Raw genomic sequence first — 20,018 nt, 5'->3', positions numbered from 1 at the left:
AAGCCCCCAAATAAACTTTTGCTCCCCAATACATTTGGGGGCTGGGGCTGTAGCTCAGTAGTAGAGCACTCACCTCACATGTGTGAAGCACTGGGTTCAATCAAGATCACCACTCAACAATAAGTAAATAAAGTTACTGTGTTCATGTACAACTAAAAAAAAATACATTTTGGTATCTATTCCTCTATCAATCTCTCCATTGATCTATCCAGGCAGACATATTTCCAGATGGAAACCACCTAACTTGCAAAAGAATTCATTATTCTCTCATTAGAGCCATTTATATTCTTTCAGGTTTTTGGTATATATATGAAAAAGGCATTATTAGTGCTAAAAAGATTTAAAAAATAAAAACCCAAACACAACAAATAAGTACTCCTGTTTTCTTTCACCTGATAAGAAAATGAAATTATTAATTTCATGTTATTTTGCAAGCATAACATAGTTAAATTTTATACTGTTCTTTGTGAGTGTACAGTGTGTGTTATGTGTATGTTTGTGTTTCACTAAAACCTTGGGGTACAATTTACCTTGTTCCATTAGTTAATTTTTCCCCCCATGTAACCTAGTTGGTAAAAACTGGCTTTCACTTTCAAAAGAAATTTTTAAAATAATTATCTTTTGTCATAAAAAAATCTGAGTTTCTTTCTGTTGAATCAAATGTGTTAATATATGTCTATGTTACAACCATCTCAGTTCTGATTTCTAAATTTAAGATAGTGTTTGCAGTATGTCTGCTAAAGGAGTCCAGTCCTTTCCCTGTGGTATTAAACAAGTACTCCTCTCATCTGTTTTTGGTACTATTTCTTAATTCACCATGAGATACCATTTAATTTTCACTCCATTTTCCACAGTTAGGGAATTAATAGTAACTGGCATCAACATGGATGCAGGTCAGCATAACCTGAAAAGTTCGAGAGTTTCAGAACCATTTTAAAGATTTTTGGCATCATCACACCAAGTTGTATGTTCACACACTTTCTTGGCAGGCAGCTTCACCCTTGGAGAGATGCCCTAGAGAAAGGGTATTCCAACAGACATGCAAGTATTGCCTTAGCGATATTATTTGCCATAGCAAAAATAAATAAATAAAGGCAGGTTATTGGGGTGGGTGGAATATTCTTCAGTAGGAAAATGAATAATTTTCAATATAGTCTAATAAATGAATGAATTATAGTTATAAATGTTAATATAGGTGAACATAAAATATAGTGTTGAGGGTCGAAAAAACATCTCACCAGATGATATAAAGTTGAGGCACACTAGACAAAGGCAATCACAAAGTACATATGTGCACATATGGAAATTTGTTAAACACTGAATGTGTTTTTGCAGGTAAGTAGGAAAATGATGGACTACTCAATTAGTGGAGCTCAGCTCATTGATTTCAAAGTGGCAAAAGTACTAAATTTCTCCCTTGAACCATACAGATATTTGCAGGAGGAGATCCAATTGCATAAGGCAGAAGTTTTTGAAGACAACAGCATAGGCTATCTTCATTACCTTGGAGTGGGGAAGAATTTTTTGAAAGCAGAAAAAACACTCATCCAACATTAATTCAATGAAATATTCTTGGAAATGCCTTTTCTCTATATTCTGTATAGTGTGTGGTCATTTCTTTTGCATTGCTTTATCTTTCCAATCATACTTGTGATGTGGTGACACTTATTTGCCTATTTTCCTCCTTGGCTTACTTCTGTGTAGAACTCCATGCTTATAATTAATTGCTCCACAGATATTGTTGAGTAAACAGAAAGTCTAATAAATTTGACTATATTGAAAAACTTATGTACATCAAATGAAATGATAAACTAAGTGAAAAGACTTGCAGAACAATACCAAGGCTCCTAAAATTAATTAGATGTTCTGACAGAATAATTAGAAGAGGGTACAGATAATTCACATCTAATAAACATGAAAGACACTCAGTCTTACTAATATCAAGACAATGTATGATAAAACCACAATGAAAAGCTATTTTGCCCCCACCAGGTTGGCAAAAACTGAGTAAATTGGTGGGACTATTAATTAGTACAACTATTGTGAGGACAAATATAGCCTGATCTCATAAAGCTGGAGAGGACCCAGTTATTTCTTATCCAGACATGAGCCATAGAGAGGATTTTGCATACAAAACAAACCTGAAAAGACAATTATTGTAGCATAGATTGTAGTGGCAGGAAATTGGAAAGAACTTAAATGTCTACTGACTTGAGAATCTAAAACTAAATTTCAGAAGTGTGAATTGGAATACTATAGAGTACTTAAAACAAATTCATTATAGCTAACTAGCAGAACCAATCTCAAATACATTGCCTTGAGAAAAACAAAATGCTAATGGTGGGCACACTATAATGCTGTTTAAATTTTTGGAACATGACATGCAGCTTAGATCTGTTTCTCAGAACCCAGTATGCCTAAGAAAATTGCATCTAGTGTTCAACCCTGACACAAAGAGAAGTCCACCAACTCCAATTTTAAATCAAATTAAAGCAAGCTTGCATTGTGTACACACACAAAAAAGAGCTGATCAGCAGCTGTCTCTCCCAATCCAGGCTAGAGATCAGCACTCCAGCTGTCCAGGAACAAGGTTTTATAGCACAAAAGTTGCAAATGTGGGTGTCTTGAGAACTTATAGATAGCAGGATTTTGACAAGCATACAAAGGCAGGTAGTAAGTTAATGATCTACATGGCTTAATATTTAAAGGTAGGGAATACATTTAGATCCCAACATCAGAATTTATGAGGTGCTGCTGATGTTTCAGGGAGGGTTGTTTTCTGTTCAGGGGGAGCTAGGATTATGAGGTGTCACTAAGATTTTAGAGAGGCTTGTTATCTGGTCCAGGAAAACAAGGCATGAGTGAGTTCAAGGCACAGACAGGAATTGCAAACAAGTTTAGAAATCACGGTAATTTATAGTAAAACAGAAATTAACTTTTCATAACTTTGTGATGAGATGGCTTCCAATATTAAAATAGAATTAGTCTGGGTTCATCAGTAGGAGTACTCAACTTCAAATTCAGGTCATTGTAGACATGTATGGAAATGTCATGAGGTACCCCATAAACAATTATTTTTATGTGTCAGCTTAAAAATAAGTTTAAATGTAAACACTTGCTACCAGCACATTATTCTCTTTGGTAGTCTTGCCAATCAAAACCATCCTCAGTACCAGATGGTTTTGGGCTGGGATTGTCACTCAGTTGTAGTTGCCTTGCACATGTGAGGCACTGGGTTCAATCCTGAATACCACATAAAAATAAATAAATAAAAGTATTTTGTTCATCTACAACTTAAACAACAACAACAACAAAAAATTACGGTTGATTGCCCTGTTCTCAGAGGTGAAGTTTCCTATACATTTTTTTTTAAAGAGAGAGTGAGAGAGGAGAGAGAGAGAGAGAGAGAGAGAGAATTTTTAATATTTATTTTTTAGTTCTCGGTGGACACAACATCTTTGTTGGTATGTGGTGCTGAGGATCGAACCCGGGCCGCACGCATGCCAGGCGAGCGCTAATGCTTGAGCCACATCCCCAGCCCTCCTATACATTTTTGTACCACTTCCACATGAAATATTCCTCAGTTGAAATTTTCCTACAAACTCTAATGTGTCTGTCAGGCAGCCAATTTAGCAAGTCATTCTAAAAAAATACTCTCTGACTTCCCACTATAGGTTAAATTAATGTAAGGTCTGATTTGTATAGTGAATATCTGTGTTTTTAGTGCCAGATACCCTGTTTCATATTGTATGGCAGCTACAGTGATGCTAACAAAAGGAAACTAGATGAGGGGCTGGGGGTATAGCTCAGTGGTAGAGCACTGCCTAGCATGTACAGTGACTGTAACTGCTTCTATCTAAGGAGACTGGATGGAACATTCTGGGTGTTTTCCTATTTCTCACAGCTTAATATGGTCATTCTGCTAATTTTTAGTTATGTTTTATTCTCTAGTTAAAAATATTGAAAATTTTTCCTCAAGCTGAATTTCTATACATATTTCTTAGTAATATCTTATTGAATATGTTCAAGTACTTTGTATACTAACTAATATTATCTTTTTAATATATTGAGATATACTAAAATATCCCCAAAAACACAAAAAAATAAAATAAAATAAAATAAAATATCCCATTGCATTGTGGATCAGATCAACTTTATAATTTTGCCAAGTTATTCATTTAACTTTATTCATGTGCTACCTTGTTAAAAATAGTGGCCTCAAGAATGCTGAATGTGGTGTTATTTATAATAACACTTTTTCATTTTCAACATTATTAGTAATTTTTATTCCTTAAGCTGAGTGGAAACTGGTCACATGCTTATTTTATTAAAAATGAATAGTTAAAGATCACTTTATGTATATTAAATGTTTTACAAAATATGAATATGCTTTTAGCACAATAGGATAAAAACAGTCACTTTGTATTGATAAAATTATGCATTTTTAAATCCTTTAACATTTTCTTTGTGAAATTGTATTTGTTTCACTTGGAAGAAAACTATTTTTAATTTAAAAAAGAAAATTACAGTAAATAATCATGAAGAAGTTAACATTTGGGTATTTCAGCTGTGTGATGTCTCTTGTGGGACAGTGTTTCTAAGCTATAAATTAGGACAGGTGGCCCACTTTGTTCTGAAACCTCATATTTACTAAATCTTCCTTTTTTTCAGATGAGAAATTTCACCCCCACCCTCCTTTTTTGGCCAAAAACAAAATTATTTAAATTTCAAAGTAAAGTATAAAATAAAAGTCAGTCTTTGTTTCATTTTTGCTGAAGATCAGCTGTAAGTAACAGCAGAACCTGCTCCTGGGGAGTCAAAGTACCCCTTCACCCCTGGCAAAAAAAGGACTCTTTGGGGACAGAGTGGGGTAATATAAAGAGGTCACCAGAGCCAGGTACATTGCTTATTAATTTCCATGCTTTTTGATACTTAGTTTATAAAATTTTAAGAAGTATAATATGTTATATTGAGAATTATATCACTGTTTTACATTGGTGAAAGTATTCTATTTTGTATCAATCCACAGTGAAGGTGGTGCTGAGCAAAATTTTAAAATATCTGACAAAATAATTAATGTTAGTGATTGTGTACCTAGAAATCAATGGAATATGTTTGTAGATTCAAAATTCAAAACTGTTTACAATGCATTCATGAGATTTCACTTTTATATAAAAAAGGTTGATATTTGTATACAATTTTTGTCTTCTTATTTTAGCAGATATCTTAAGAATTTATTAAGTTTGGAAGAAGTATTTTTAAATTCAATTCAATTTTCTTCTTTCTTTCTGGAATTTTATGTTGTTCACTATCATTGCCATTGCTTCCAAGGAATGAGATTTTATTTTGAAATGTATGAAATCTAGAATGTCATTTTCATAAGTTCCCAGCTTCTTGATGTCCATGTCATAATTCTTTGTATTTGTGGAATTATAGAAAAACTATCCATTTTCGGGAAAGTAGTCATTGAAAAAACCCATCAAGTAAATGTATATATATGTATATATGAAAATATGTGGTGTTTTTGTTAATATTCAACAATATACCATGTGAGCATTAGAAACTCTGGATTCCTGGCATCTCCACCTGGGTCAGGACCATATTGAGGGCTGTTTCCAAGCTGGCTTTCAAGAACTTCAATGTTGTTGATGGTGAGTATGCTCATTTGGCTCATTTTTAAGATTCTGGTACAGTGAAACTGTGGTTCTGATTCCTGGTGTTGGAGAGTAAGTGAGCAGATGACCTGGAACTTTTAAGTCCCATGGGCACCACATGGCCAATTGGATCAGGCACTCTTGAAATATCTGTAGCAGAACTTAATGGAAATTATCTGATGGACTCACTCTCATAGAACTTTAACTCTGGTAGGGAGGGGCTGGGGATGGGAGAGAGGATTGATGGAGTGAGATGTGGGTGTCCTTCTGTCTTCCAGTTGCCACCTGGGAGGCATAAGTGCTGTGAAGCTGTTCCAGTCCTGAGGCTGACAAGTAAGTGGGTCATTTTGTTTCCATTCTCTTTTCCTTGCTTAAGAAACTCTACTAAATGTAACATGCCTAAGGAGTTTTCCTTTAACCTTAAAGTATGGGGTAGAAATTAAAAGCTTATTAATTTTCATGTAATTATGAGTCTGTGATATGTACATTTAAGACCTATTCACATCTTGAAGAAATCTAATATTTAAAATAAAACAGTGTTTCTTATTAATGTTTGTGAAGCCAGTATGCTCTGTGAGCTATGGCATGTAAAACTGTTATGAAATTTTGAACAAAAGTTAAAATACAAATACAATTGTGTGAATACTTATATACATAAAATATGTTTCAGAGAAATAAAGTTTGCATGATTATCTTTGCAAATTTTGACAGAAAAAGTGAACAGAGTGAGGAGCACTTCTGCCAAGGAGTTGATCCTGATAGAAAAGGAGCAGAAAGTTCTGTGCACATAGATGAATGAGTGATCAATTTCCAAAGATGAGCAGGTGCAGGGTACAGAGTTAGCTCTTGTAGAGTTCTGAGTGTTTGGGTAGGAAGGCTCCAAGTGCCATCCTAGGAGGAAGGACCACTTCAGGGTCTTGGGGAGGTTCACACAGGAAGCCAATCTACAGGGGCTCAGTTCATTGGCTGCCCACTCTTCCCCATGCCAACTCAAGCCTGCCCCCTGCCTCAAAGGAATCCCCTCACAAGAAAAATTGGGGTCCAAAGTGTCAAGGGCCCTACCTATACAAACAATCAATAACTGATTGCTACATGGATGGATTAGAACATAATGTGCTCCTGTGCCCCTTTGGATGACATCCTAGGAAGAGATCAGTGTTGTAGCCACCTGGAGCTATGCACTTGAGGGGACTAACAGTCCATTTTGGTTCAATGTGCCTGGGTCTCTGGTCAGTCTAGATGGACATGTGCTTTGTAGCAACTAGGGTGTCATATGGCAGAGGTGCTAATCTGTCATATGGACACAGAGGGATGGGCATGAATGCTCAATGGAAGTGGAGTCCTCAGGGCCTGAGGCCCCGAGACAGCCCAACCTCTGGAAGCATAGGCTGCACCTAGAGCTGCAGGTGGGCACTGTACTGTGAGCTAGGAAGGCTGGAGAGCAAACCTGTCACCTAGGAGCTTTCATGGCTTCTTATCCTGAAGAGCAAAAATCATGAACGCATTTTGGCAGAAAACCCTTATGTGTATGGTCAATATCATGATGTGCTAAGGCATCACCCAGAATGCATAGGCATGCTAATGATGAAGAACCTTTTCAACAAGAGGTGCTGTGAGAACAGACAAACACATAGAAGAGAATGGAGTCACACTCCCTCTCTCACTTCATACACAGACACACACACAGACAGACAGACATACACACACACAAACAAACAAGCACACGCTCTCAAAATATATCACAGAACTCAATGCAAAATTAAAACTACAAACTCTTAGAAAAAACAGGAATACATCATTTGGCCTTACATTTTTTAGTAGTGGTTACTAAGATAAGGCACCAGCTAAGCAACATAAGAAGTAATAAGTAAATTGAACTTCATTGAAAATAAAAGTTTTTGAGCATTAAAGAATTCACTAAGAAATTGAATTGATAACTCACAGAATGGAAGAAAATATTTGCAAATCATAGGTTATAACTCAGAAATGACGGTTACCCCAAATATAGAAAGAACTGTTACAATTAAACAACAAAGAAAATCCAATAAAAAGTGTTCAAAGACTTGAATATGCAGTTCTCAAAACAGTCATCATTTATCATTTATCATTAAGGATTTGCAAATCAAAGTCATAACAAGAGACCACTTTATGACTAGAAGGATGGCTACAATCAAAGACATGGACAATGGCATATGTTCTCAGGGATAAGGACACACAGTGACCTGGGGAAGGAAATGTAAAGGATGTGCCTACTTTCTAGCACAGTCTGGCAACTCCTTCCATGTTAGACACAGACTTACTAAATGACCCAGCAATCCCCCTCCTAGGTGTACACCCAAGAGAAACAAATGTAGACATGCACACAAAAGTTTGTATATAAGTGTTCACAGCAGTGTTATTCAAATAGCCAAAAGTACACGTGACTCACTCAACTAACAAAATAGATTAATAAATATGGCATATCCATCTAATGGAATGTTGTTCTGCAATAGAAAGGAATGGAGTACTGATAACATGCTACAGCATGAATGAACCTTTAAAATATTAGGCCAACTCAAAGAAGCCAGTCACAAAAAAAGACAGGGTCTCCCTTAAGGCCCTGATTTTACCCTTGATGAAGGAAGGGTCACTTGGCACTTTGTCCCATGTGCAGGCAGCCACACACCTCTCCAGGCACAGTTAGAGACAGGCTTACTGAAAAGTTTCTAGGAGAAGCCAGGTTTCACAGCATGCTTTGCATGGTTCCTCCTCCAAATTCCCTGGTGCCACAATTCATTTCAACACCTGTTCCTCCATCAGGTTCTCCAGACAGGAGGCAGCATCTTCCAGAATATTCTTTGTCATGCCATGCCATTTTCTTGCCCAGACTTCTCCATTCCTGCCTTCTTCTGGACCTCACCAGAGAGCCGATTTTTTTTTTATCAGGGCAGATCTCACTGCTCTCAGGCAGCAGACCCTGCAGCCTCCAGCTGGTCTCCTTAGAAGCATGGGCTAATGGAAGATAGGGGACTTAGGAAAAAGTGCATCATGTAATTTTTATCACAGAATTTTCCTATGAGTACATAAAGTATATTCATGTTTTGAATAGAGGTTTACATGTTCCAAAGGAAGTTATCATTTCTTATTCTCAAGAATCTGTCACTTTAAAACACTCTAACAATAGGAGGCCACACTTGTCATATTTTTGACCTTCATAAAGTTGTATGTTGAAAAAAAAAGACAAAAAAATAAAGTTGTATGTTGTCCTCTGACCCAATATTGATATAGCTAATGGCACAATGAGTCATTCAACCAAAATTTCAGGCAAGGATTTATGAACAGCATGCCATCACCAACCAAGCCCCCCCCCCCCAAATGAATCCTCAAATGGACACCTCACCAGACTGGATATCCCAGGATGTGGCTGTTTACCGGTGATGAGTCCTTGCTTCCCCAGTGTTGAAGTATAACACCAGAGAAGAATGCTGAGGCAAGTTTAGAGTGGAAAATAGAAGCTTTTTTATAGGACAGCAGAAAAGACTTCTCCCAGAGGAAGAAGGGGACCCAAGAGGTGGAATCCTTGGAAGGGCTATGTCTTCCCCTTTTTATAGCTAAGGTCTTCATTCAGCTTTCCCATATTCCTGGCGCATTCCTGTCCTTTGTTCTGTTAACTTTCAGTGTTGGAATGTAGGTGGGAAGGCCCAAAGGGTGGAACACAGGTGGGCCAAAGGAGTAATCTGGGCAGGAAGGACTTTTGGATTAGCATCTCCATGTTTTCTGGGAGCTGTTTCATTAACATTTCTTTGGGAGGGGTTCTGGGTCTTGGGGACATTAACATTTCAAGAGTTCTGCTTTTCTTAGAATCCATTCTCAACATGGCCTTCATTTTTTTATTTTATTCGATATTAGACCCAATTTATCTAACTACACTGACTACCTATCTTTAAATCTGGCTTCAGCACCATCTGAAACACCTATTGAAATCAGGCCACATGCCATCCTCACTGAGAACACACTTGTCTGTTCCTTTAGACTCACAGTTCCCTCACTGGTATCCTTCAGTTGTTTTCCATTTTAAACATTTTATTGTGGTTAAAATATACATGATGTAAAATTTGCCATGTTAACCATTTTTTTTAAAAAAAATATTTTTTTTTTGTTGTAGATAGACACACTACCTTTATTTATCTATATGCGGTGCTGAGGATATAACCCAGAACCTTGCACATTCTAGGTGAGTGCTCTATCACTGAGTCACAACCCCAGACCTCAAATTTTTTTAAACACAATCCTTTTACTCAATATCGATACTCTCAGGTCCATAGCATATTTAAGGAATATTGATATCCTGAATATATGAATTTAATTCATTTCAGCACAATTCTGCCATACCCATTTCCTCTATTGTAGAAGAGTAGATGCTGGCCAAGTGCTAGGAAATATTTCAGGCCTTTGGTAAAACCAATATAGAATCAAAGAATCCATTTAATGAATAGAACATTAGAAAATAATGTTGGGGCTTTTATTTCTTTGATAATGGAGATATACTCATTTCCTTTTTAGATTATTGTTAGTAGTTATTAAAACATAATCATGGCTGGGGTTGTGGCTCAGTGGCAGAGTGTGTGAGGCACTGGATTTTATTCTCTGTACTACATATAAATAAATAAATAAAGGCCAATCAACAACTAAAAAATGTTTATAAATAAAACACCTTATCATATACCTATCAGTTTAATTCACTCATTCTATATGTTAAAAAAGGCTATTCCTTTAATTATAACAGCTCAAATATCAGGAAGATTCTTCTTTAGTTGTGGGAATTTTTATTTTTATAATAACAGCTGAATTATTTACATAAAGTACATATAAATATGTACTGTATTATATGACTTCATTTTTGGATTTAATATTTCCTTATTTTTCTATAAATTGCCAATTTTTAATATTGTCATTTTTTAGAGCTGTAAACAATGTTGGAACCTGATTCAATAAATGGTGTCATATTTAGAAGGGTCTTTCAGGTTTTTCTTCAGAAGCTATAACTTTTTATAGGACTGTACCATGGTATTTAGGCATTTTAGTTCTGTTTTTAATCTGAAATTACCTTATTTCCAGTTTCTTGCTGTAAAACAAGAAATATACTAGCAACTATTTTCCTGTAGTAGTTAGGGCAGAAGTACTTCTGGATCAACATCAGTGGGGGATCATCAGTCCATTTTATACACACCATGGATGTAGACTGCCATCTGAAAGAATTCCCCATGCAAAGACACTTCGCTGGGAGAATTCCAATTTTATTGCAAAAAGCTGTGTGCTTATATAGAACTAAAGGGGAGATGGTAGGGCTTAGATAAATGGCAGGCCACCCGTTTATTGGCAAGTTCTTCCAGATATCAGCTCCCGCGCCCAGGAATTAGTTCTCATTGGGGCTAAGGTTCCCCGCCAGCGAGGTTTGAAGAGTTCACAAGGGTGGGAACTTTTCGCGCCACTGCAGAGAAGAAGAAGGTAGGAAGAAGAAGTCCTTAGGCGCCATGTTGGGGTTTTTTCTCTGGGGTACAGCTGCCGTTTATACTTTTCCCAACACCATCCACTCATTTAGAGTGAGGAATGTCTTATGCTGGAAAGTAAAAATTATTCATATGATTGATTTAATAACCAGTGTTACTCTCAAGGGAAAACAGATTAGATTTATTGAACTTCTAGAGTTTCTTTTTCAAGGCCCAACATTTTTCTCATTTAAATTAATTGTGGGCTCAAGTATTATTGAATGTCTTCACTGGCCATCAATTTTCATAAAGCTGCTGCTTATATTTAAGAATAAAGTTATATTACTGCATTTATTTTAGACTTAAATGTATACTCTTTACAAAAAACTGAAGAGCATATTTAACACTAGAAAAAAGCTTTAACCACTAATTCTTAATTAGGGTATTTTTAATAAATGTTCTTTCTTGGTTTCTATCAGGGAAACATTGTGTGAATTGTCATCTATGGACTGGTGCAGTTTTGCAAATTGTTATTTATTTGCAATAATCTAGAAATTGAGATTAAAAACTTCAAACACTTATAGTAGTTTAGCAGAGTCATTTTATAGCTATCAAATCTAACAACAAAATTTGAAGTTATGTCTTTGTTTTTCATTTTAGTGTCCTAATAATCCATTTCTATTTTACAAATGTCTCCCTGAAAACAAAACAAAGACTAGGACACTCCACATATCAGGGAACCACAGCAAAATGGGTATAAAATAATGGGTATAAAATATAAGACTGTATATATAAGGGAAATCAGGGACAGAGTGAACTTAAATTATGGTTTCCAATTTCTACAAGTTTTCTAAGAACTGAATTTTTTCTTAGTTTGTATTTGAAATCTCCTTTTTCCATGATATGTATAGTTGCTTTTTTTCTGATTTACTCTTAACATGCTCTATTCTTTTTTTATGGAAAAAGTAGCTGATTTTTATTATTATTGCCAAACAAGAATTTAAATCAATTAAAATCTTTCATTATGCATAAAGTTACTTTCACATTTGTTACAATCACAGTAAATATGTTTCTTTGTATAAGAAGACAGCCTTTATTTGAAGTCTAAAATATCCCCAACTGCAAGATTACATATATAAAACTCCATTTGTTTCTCATATAATAGTGCATTAATCAAATTAAATGTTATACTCTCTATAATAAGATAAAATGGAAATAATTTACTCATAAAATTTATATTTAAACCATCTTTATTTTCAAAATACTATCCTAAAAATTATATTTCCATTAAGCTTCAATTGGAGCAAAAGTATAATCACTTAAATAAAAGCAGTTACTTAAACTAAAAATGAGAGATAAAATACTTTTGAAGGCAGATAAAAAATATTGTCAGGTTTCTTGTTGTGCTTCTGGATGTTCAGTAGCAGGCTCATTTGAAGGTGGAATCAATCCTAAAGGATACTGACTTCTACTTTCAGGATGCGGGGGTGAGTGACAGGGGAAGAAATCAAACTCTTGGAGGGAGATAGTGAGGAAAACACCGTGGTCCCATTGGGAATGGAGGGGGTGGTGGGCCCAGTGGAAAATATTCTAGAGATGCTCCATACATGTTTCCTGGAGGAGGTAGAGAAAAAAGAGGTCCTTTTCTCATAAACTGACTACTTGGATCCACTGGAAACAATGGACTTCTGATTGGAGGGAAAGTTGAGAAAGCAAAGCCAGAGCCAGTTGCTTCATTTTCAACAGGGAGAGGTGAATCAGGCACATTGGAATCACCTAGATCAAATTTGGTATCATTTCTTTTTTTTTCTTTTTTTATTGTTGGTCGTTCAAAACATTACATAATTCTTGATATATCATATTTCACAGTTTGATTCAAGTGGGTTATGAACTCCCATTTTTACCCCGTATACAGATTGCTGAATCACATCCTTTACACTTCCATTGATTTACACATTGCCATTCTAGTGTCTGTTGTATTCTGCTGCCTTTCCTATCCTCTACTATCCCCCCTCCCCTCCCCTCCCCTCCCCTCCCCTCTTCTCTCTCTACCCCCTCTACTGTAAATCATTTCTTCCACTTGTATTATTCTTCCCCTTACCCCTCACTTCCTCTTGTATGTAATTTTGTATAACCCTGAGGATCGCCTTCCATTTCCATGCAATTTCCCATTCTCTCTCCCTTTCCCTCCCACTTCTCATTCCTGTTTAATGTTAATCTTCTTCTCATGCTCTTCGTCCCTACTCTGTCCTTAGTTACTCCCCTTATATCAAAGAAGACATTTGGCATTTGTTTTTTGGGGATTGGCTAGCTTCACTTAGCATAATCTGCTCTAATGCCATCCATCTCCCTCCAAATTCTATGATTTTGTCATTTTTTAATGCAGAGTAATACTCCATTGTGTATAAATGCCACATTTTTTTTTATCCATTCATCTATTGAAGGGCATCTAGGTTGGTTCCACAATCTTGCTATCATGAATTCTGCTGCTATGAACATTGATGTAGCAGTGTCCCTGTAGCATGCTCTTATTAGGTCTTTAGGGAATAGACCGAGAAGGGGAATAGCTGGGTCAAATGGTGGTTCCATTCCCAATTTCCAAGAAATCTCCATATTGCTTTCCAAATTGGCTGCACCAATTTGCAGTCCCACCAACAATGAACAAGTGTACCCTTCTCACCACATCCTCGCCAGCACTTATTGTTGTTTGACTTCATAATGGCTGCCCATCTTACTGGAGTGAGATGGTCTCTTAGGGTGGTTTTGATTTGCATTTCTCTGACTGCTAGCAATGGTGAGCATTTTTTCATGTACATGTTGATTGATTGTATGTCTTCCTCTGAGAAGTGTCTGTTCAGGTCCTTGGCCCATTTGTTGATTGGGTTATTTGTTATCTTATTGTCTAATTTTTTGAGTTCTTTGTATATTCTGGATATTAGGGCTCTATCTGAAGTGTGAGGAGTAAAGATTTTTTCCCAGGATGTAGGCTCCCTATTTACCTCTCTTATTGTTTCTTTTGCTGAGAAAAAAACTTTTTAGTTTGAGTAAGTCCCATTTGTTGATTCTAGATGTTAACTCTTGCTCTATGGGTGTCCTATTGAGGAATTTGGAGCCCACCCCCACAGTATGTAGATCATAGCCAACTTTTTCTTCTATCAGACGCCGTGTCTCTGATTTGATATCAAGCTCCTTGATCCATTTTGAGTTAACTTTTGTGCATGGCGAGAGAAAGGGATTCAGTTTCATTTTGATGCAAATGGATTTCCAGTTTTCCCAGCACCATTTGTTGAAGATGCTATCCTTCCTCCATTGCATGATTTTAGCCCCTTTATCAAATATAAGATAGTTGTAGTTTTGTGGATTGGCTTCTGTGTCCTCTATTCTGTACCATTGGTCCACCCGCCTGTTTTGGTACCAGTACCATGCTGTTTTTGTTACTATTGCTCTGTAGTATAGTTTGAAGTCTGGTATCACTATACCACCTGATTCACACTTCCTGCTTAGCATTGTTTTTGCTATTTTGGGTCTTTTATTTTTTCATATGAATTTCGTGATTGCTTTATCTATTTCTACAAGAAATGCCATTGGGATTTTGATTGGCATTGCATTGAACTTATAGAGAACTTTTGGTAATATCACCATTTTGATGATGTTAGTTCTGCCTATCCATGAACAGGGTATATTTTTCCATCTTCTAAGATCTTCTTCTATATCTCTCTTTAGGGTTCTGTAGTTTTCATTGTATAAGTCTTTCACCTCTTTTGTTAGGTTGATTCCCAAGTATTTTATTTTTTTTTTGAGGATATTGTGAATGGAGTAGTTGTCCTCATTTCCATTTCAGAGGATTTGTCGCTGATATACAGGAATGCCTTTGATTTATGCGTGTTGATTTTATATCCTGCCACTTTGCTGAATTCATTTATTAGCTCTAATAGTTTCTTTGTAGACCCTTTTGGGTCTGCTAGGTATAGAATCATGTCATCTACAAATAGTGATAATTTAAGTTCTTCTTTTCCTATTTTTATGCCTTTAATTTCTTTCATCTGTCTAATTGCTCTGGCCAGTGTTTTGAGGACTATGTTGAACAGAAATGGTGAGAGAGGGCATCCCTGTCTTGTTCCAGATTTTAGAGGGAATGCCTTCAATTTTTCTCCATTCAGAATGTGCTAGCCTATGGCTTAGCATAGATTGCTTTTACAATGTTGAGGTATGATCCTGTTATCCCTAGTTTTTTTAGTGTTTTGAACATAAAGGGATGCTATACTTTGTCGAATGCTTTTTCTGCATCTACCGAGATGATCATATGGTACTTATTTTTAAGTCCATTGATGTGGTGAATAACATTTATTGATTTCCATATATTGAACCAGACTTGCATCCCCGGGATGAATCCTACTTGATCATGGTGTACAATTTTTTTGATATGTTTTTGAATCCGATTCGCCAGAATTTTATTGAGGATTTTTGCATCTAGGTTAATTAGAGATATTGGTCTGTAGTTTTCTTTGTTTGAAGTGTCTTTGTCTGGTTTAGGCATCAGGGTGATGTTGGCCTCATAGAATGAATTTGGAAGTTCTCCCTCTTTTTCTATTTCCTGAAATAGCTTGAAAAGTATTGGTATTAGTTCCTCTTTAAAGGTTTTGTAAAACTCTGCTGTATACCCATCGGTCCTGGGCTTTTCTTAGTTGGTAGTCTTTTGATGGTTTCTTCTATTTCCTCAATTGTTATTGGTCTGTTTAGGTTGTCTATATCCTCCTGACTCAATCTGGGCAGATCATATAACTTAAGAAATTTATTGATGCCTTCACTATCTTCTATTTCATTGGAGTATAAGGATTCAAAATAATTTCTGATTTTCTTCTGTATTTCTGAAGTGTCTGTTGTGATATTGCCTTTTTCATGCCGTATGCTAGTAATTTGAGTTCTCTCTCTTCTTCTCTTCGTTAGCATGGCTAAGGGTCTGTCGATTTTATTTATTTTTTCAACGAACCAACTTTTAGTTTTGTCAATTTTTTCAATTGTTTCTTTAGTTTCGATTTCATTAATTTCAGCTCTGATTTTAATTATTTCTTGTCTTCTACTTCTTTTGCTGTTGTTTTGCTCTTCTTTTTCTAGAATTTTGAGATGAAGTATGAGATCATTTATTTGTTGGTTTTTTCTTTTTTTAAGGAATGAACTCCAAGCAATGAATTTTTCTCTTAGAACTGCTTTCAATGTGTCCCATAGATTCCGATATGTTGTGTCTGAGTTTTCATTTAACTCTAAGCAGTTTTTAATTTCCTCCTTGATGTCTTCTAAAACCCATTGATCATTCAGTAACCTATTGTTCATTCTCCAAGTGATGCATGATTTTTCCTTCCTTCTTTTATCGTTGATTTTCAGTTTCATTCCATTATGATCAGATATGATGCATGGTATTATCTCTACTCCTTTATATTGTCTAAGAGTTGCCCTGTGACATAATATATGATCTATTTTTGAGAAGGATCCATGTGCTGCTGAGAAAAAAGTGTAACTGCTTAATGTTGGGTGGTATATTCTATATGTGTCAATTAAGTCTAGGTTGTTAATTGTGTTATTGAGTTCTATAGTTTCCTTATTCAACTTTTGTTTGGAAGATCTGTCCAGTGGTGAGAGAGGTGTGTTGAAGTCTCCCATGATTATTGTATGGTGGTCTATTAGACTCTTGAACTTGAGAAGAGTTTGCTTGATGAACATAGCTGCTCCATTGTTTGGGGCATATATATTTATGATTATTATGTCTTGTTGGTGTATGGTTCCCTTGAGCAGTATGCAGTGTCCCTCTTTATCCCTTTTGATTAACTTTGGCTTGAAATCTATTTTATTTGATATGAGTATGGACACTCCTGCTTGTTTCCGCAGTCCGTATGAGTGATATGATTTTTCCCAACCTTTAACATTCAGTCTATGTATATCTTTTCCTATCAAATGCGTCTCCTGTAGGCAGCATATTGTTGGGTCTTGTTTTGGGATCCATTTGACTAGCCTGTGTCTCTTAATTGGTGAGTTTAAGCCATTGACATTTAGGGTTATTATTGAGATATGGTTTGTTCTTCCAGCCATATTTGTTTATTAATGTTACTAAACCTGAGTTGTTTTTCTTCTTTATTTTCCCCCCTTTACTGTCCTACCTCCCACTGTTGGTTTTCAATGTTATTTTCCATTTCCTCTTCCTGTAATGTTTTGCCAAGGATTTTTTGAAGAGATGGTTTTCTAGCTGCAAATTCTTTAACTTTTGTTTATCGTGGAAGATTTTAATTTCATCTTCCATCCTGAAGCTTAATTTCGCCGGATACACGATTCTTGGTTGGAACCCATTTTCTTTCAGTGTTTGAAATATGTTATTCCAGGATCTTCTAGCTTTCAGAGTCTGTGTTGAGAGATCAGCTGTTATCCTGATTGGTTTACCCCTAAATGTAATCTGTTTCCTTTCTCTTGTAGCTTTTAAAATTCTCTCCTTATTCTGTATGTTGGGCATCTTCATTATAATGTGTCTAGGTGTGGATCTCTTATGATTTTGCACATTCGGCGTCCTGTAGGCTTCTAGGATTTGGGATTCTGTCTCATTCTTCAAGTCTGGGAAGTTTTCTCATATTATTTCATTGAATAGATTGTTTATTCCTTTGGTTTGGACCTCTATGCCTTCCTGTATCCCAATGACTCTTAAGTTTGGCATCTTTATGTTATCCCATATCTCTTGGATGTTCTGCTCATGGTTTCTTAACAGTCTTGCTGAGCTGTCTATGTTCTTTTCAAGTTGAAATACTTTGTCTTCATTGTCTGATGTTCTATCTTCTAAGTGATCTACTCTGCTGGTAGTATTCTCAATTGAGTTTTTAAGTTGGTTTATTGCTTCCTGCATTTCTAGGATTTGTATTTGTTTGTTTTTTATTACCTCTATCTCCCTGTATAATTGATCCTTTGCTTCTTGGGTTTGTTTATGTAATTCCTTGTCAAAGTGATCTTTCATTGTCTGATTTTTCTGTCTCATGTCTTCCTTGAGACTCCAGATCATCTGAAGCATGTATATCCTGAATTCTTTGACATTCCATCTGTTGCAGTTATTACCTCTTCTAAAGTTGAGTTGACCTGCATTGCTTGTGGTCCTTTCTTGCCTTGTCTTTTCATACTGCTCGTGTTTCTTTCTGCTTGGTAAAACTGTTGTGTTTTTGAAATTTTCCCCCTATTTATTTATATTGCTCTTGTATAGTTGCAAAATCTCCCTTGTAGGGTGGGTAGTGGCTGTGCTCCTCCTCCAATTGGGGTGATCTGTCTATCACGCTGGCGGGCCGCTACGACTGCTCTGCCGGTCAGTCGCAGGTCTGCCCACCCTCCGGGCGCAGGTGGCGGCTCTGCTCTGCCCCCACTCCAATTGTGGTGACGTGACTACCACTCCCTCGGGTCGTTGGGCCTGATCCAGATGTGGGCGGCGGCTCTGCTTGGCCCCTACTCCAATTGGTGTGACGTGTCTACCACGCTGGCAGGCCTCTGGGCCTGATCCGCTGGTGGGTCGCAGGTCTGCCTACCTTGCGGGCTTGGGCGGCAGCTCTGCTTGGCCCCCACTCCAAATGGGGCTACCTGACTGCCACTCCGGCAGGTCGCTGGTCCTTTTCCGGACACAGGCAGCGGCTCTGCTCCGCCCCCACTCCAACCAGTGTGACGTGTCTGCCTCGCCGGCCGGCCGCTGGACCCATTCTGCCAGTGGACCGCCGGTCTGCCTACCTTGCGAGCTCAGGCGGCGGCTCTGCTCGGCCCCCACTACAAATGGGGTGACTTGACTGCCATGCCGGTGGGTCGCTGGGCCTTTTCCAGGCACAGGCAGCGGCCCCACTCAGCCCCCACTCCAATCGGTGCGACATGTCCACCACGCTGGCAGGCCACCGGGCCTGTCCTGCCGGTGGGTTGCAGGTCTGCCTACCTTGCAGGCTCGGGCGGCGGCTCTGCTTGGCCCCTACTCCAAATGGGGTGACTTGACTACCACGCCATTGGGTCGCTGGTCCTGATCCAGGCGTGGGCAGCTGCTCTCTTCGGCCCCAACTGCAGTTGGGGTGACATGGTACCACGCCGGCGGGTCGCTTGGCCTGTTCTGGGCACAGGCGGCAGCTCCACTCTGCCCCTTTGGCCCCCACAGCACCCGGACCGAGAAGCAGTTTCCGCGGGTTCCCCAGCCCTGGGCCAAAGCAGCTCCGGGAGCCTGAACCCGGCCGCTCCGAGCTCGGTGCACGCTCTTCTGGGAGCAGGCTCCAAGAAGCAGTGTCCACGGGTTCCCCAGCCCTGGGCCAAAAGAGTTCCGGGAGTCAGCACCCGGCCGCTCCAAGCTCGGTGCACGGTCCGCTAGGAGCAGGCTCCAAGAAGCAGTCTCCGTGGGTTCCCCAGCCCTGGGCCAAAGCAGCTCCGGGAGCCAGAACCCGGCTGCTCTGAGCTTGGTGCATGCTCTGCTAGGAGCAAGCTCCAAGAAGCAGTCTCTGCGGGTTCTCTAGCCCTGAGCCTGAGCTATCTGTCTGCGAGATGCAGGCAAATAACAGCCTGAAATCACCTGTTCCATAGCTGAATGAGCTGAGATCAGTAGAAAACAGGGATGATTACGTTAGCTCTCCAAGATGGCGGCCGCTGGCTTCCTCCGTGGTCCGACCGGTGTGGAGAACCGAACTGGACCGCTTCCCTCCTCCGTCTCAAACCCATAACTAAGCACTGAGCACAGCCATTGCACCACTGGTAGGAGCCCACAGAATCCGCAGCGCTGCACCTCCTCGCCGCCACCTCACCGCTTCCCAGCGCGCGCCGCAGACTCCAGTCGCGGGGCTATCCACCGAACAAGCAGTGCGACCCTCCGTGCGGAGAAATCACCCGCGACCGAGCCCCTGCAGCCGATCCT

The 20,018-nt window shown here is 38.4% G+C and overlaps 1 pseudogene across 1 annotated transcript in view; it reads right to left on the bottom strand.

Moving 5' to 3' along the window:
• Positions 1-20,018, bottom strand: part of LOC308651278 (melanoma inhibitory activity protein 2-like) — an 80,501-nt pseudogene that overhangs the window by 58,510 nt on the left and 1,973 nt on the right. The gene's annotated exons all lie outside the window — the stretch shown is intronic.

Source organism: Spermophilus citellus, assembly GCF_964194105.1.
Source record: "Spermophilus citellus genome assembly, chromosome: 6".
Classification (NCBI taxonomy): domain Eukaryota; kingdom Metazoa; phylum Chordata; class Mammalia; order Rodentia; family Sciuridae; genus Spermophilus; species Spermophilus citellus.
This window is presented reverse-complemented; position numbering and strand designations above follow the sequence as displayed.